Here is a 2,575-nt window from a genome sequence, read left to right as displayed (position 1 = left end):
AAAGTGAACTCCATTCACAATTGCTACAAAGAGAATTAAGTGCCTAGGAATACAACTTACAAGGGATGTGAAGGACCTCTTCAAGAACTACAAACCACTGCTCAAGGAAATAAGGGGACACATACACACAAAAAAACATTCCATGCTCATGAATAGGAGGAATCAATAGCGTGAAAATGGCCATACTGCCCAAGTAATTTATAGATTCAATGCTATTCCCATCAAGCTACCACTGAGTTTCTTCACAGAAATGGAAAAAAGTAGTTTAAATTTCATATGGAACCAAAAAAGAGCCTGTATAGCCAAGACAATCCTAAGCAAAAAGAACAAAGCTGGAGGTATCACACTACCTGACTTCAAACTATACTACAAGTCTACAGTAACCAAAACAGCATGGTGCTGGTGCCAAAACACATATATAGACCAAAGGAACAGAACAGAGACCTCAGAAATAACACTACACATCTACAACCATCTGAACTTTGACAAACCTGACAAAACAAGCAATGGGGAAAGGATTCCCTATTTAATAAATGGTATTGGGAAAACTGTCTAGCTAGATGCAGAAAACTGAAACTGGATCCCTTTCTTACACCTTATACAAAAATTAACTCAAGATAGATTAAAGATTCAAACATAAGACCTAAAACCATAAAAACCCTAGAAGAAAACCTAGGCAATACCATTCAGGACATAGGCATGGGCAAAGACTTCATGAGTAAAACAATAAAAGCAATGGCAACAAAAGCCAAAATTGACAAATGGGATTTAATTAAACTAAAGAGTTTCTGCACAGCAAAAGAAATATCATCAGAGTGAACAGGCAACCTACAGAATGGGAGAAAATTTTTGCAATCTGTCCATCTGATAAAGGGCTAATATCCTGAATCTACAAGGAACTTAAACAAATTTATGAGGAAAAACAAACAACCCCATCAAAAAGTGGGCAAAGGATTTGAACAGAACCTGCTCAAAAGAAGACATTCAATTGCAGCCAACAAACATATGAAAAAAGCTCATCATCACTGGTCATTAGAAAAATGCAAATCAAAACCACAATGAGATACCATCTCACGCCAGTTACAATGATGATCATTAAAAAGTCAGGAAGCAACAGATGCTGGAGAGGATGTGGAGAAATAGGAATGCTTTTACACTGTTGCTGGGAGTGTAAATTAGTTCAACCATTGTGGAAAACAGTGTGGTGATTCCTCAAGGATCTAGAACTAGAAATACCAGCAATCCCATTATTGGGAATATACCCAAAGGATTAGAAATCATTTTACTATAAAGACATGCTCACGTATGTTTACTGTGGCACTATTTACAATACCAAAGACTTGGAACGAACCCAAATGCCCATCACAGATAGACTGGATAAAGAAAATGTGACACAATTACACCATGGAATACTATGCAGCCATGAAAGAGATGCCCTTTGCAGAAACATGGATGAAATCATCATTCTCAGCAAACTAATACAGGAACAGAAAACCAAACACTAGATGTTCTCACTCAGAAGTGGGAGTTGAACAATGAGAACATATGGGCACACCGAGGAGAACATTACACACCAGGGGCTGTTGAGGGGTGGAGGGCAAGGGGAGGGATAGCATTAGGAGAAATACCTAATGTAGATTATGGGTTGATGGGTGCATCAAACCACCATAGCACATGTGTACTTATGTAAGAAACCCGGATGTTCTGCACATGTATCCCAGAACTTAACATATAATAATAAAAAAAGAAGAAGAAAACTAGTTAGAAAAACAGGAGTATAATAGGATTTACAAAAAAAAAAAAAAATACAAATCCCATTTATCTGTTGTTCGATGCCTAAGTTGATTTCATATCTCGGCCTTTTTGGTATTTTCTAAGACAATCATTTGGTTGTCTTTAGTTCTGTTTATTTGATGAATGACATTTATTGCTTTTTGTATGTTGAACCACCCTAACATCCCAAGGATGAGCCTAGCTAATCATGGTGGATTAGCTTTTTGATATGCTGCTGGATTCAGTTTGCAAGTATTTTGTTGAGGATTTTTGCATTCATGTTCATCAAGGATATTGGCCTGACATTTTTTTTTTTTAATTTAAAAGTAAACTTTAATGTCAAAAATGCAAACTTGGGGAGGGCAGAAAGATCACACACAAGGCTGCCACTTCACACTTGGAGGGTTGCAAAGCAGCCAGGCAGAGGGGCTCTTCACTTCCCAGATGGTGGGTGGCAGGGCAGGGGCGCTCCGCACTTCCCAGATGTTGGGGTGGCCAGGGAGAAACACTCCTCACTTACCAGATGGTGTAGTGCTACGGCCAGGCAGAGGTGCTCCTCATTTCCCAGACAGGGCGGCAGCTGGGTGGAGGCACTCCTTGCTTCCCAGACAGTGGGGCGCCCTGGCCTGACATTTTTTTTGTTGTTTCTCTGCCAGGTTTTGGTATCAAGATGATGCTGGCCTCAGAATGGGTTGAGGAGAAATCCTTCCACTTCAATTATTTGGAATAGTTTCTGTAGGAATGGTACTAGCTCTTCCTACATCTGGTAGAATTTGACTGTGAATCAGGTCCTGGGCTTTTT

Source organism: Colobus angolensis, unplaced genomic scaffold, assembly GCF_000951035.1.
Source record: "Colobus angolensis palliatus isolate OR3802 unplaced genomic scaffold, Cang.pa_1.0 Scaffold129, whole genome shotgun sequence".
NCBI lineage: Eukaryota > Metazoa > Chordata > Mammalia > Primates > Cercopithecidae > Colobus > Colobus angolensis.
This window is presented reverse-complemented; position numbering follows the sequence as displayed.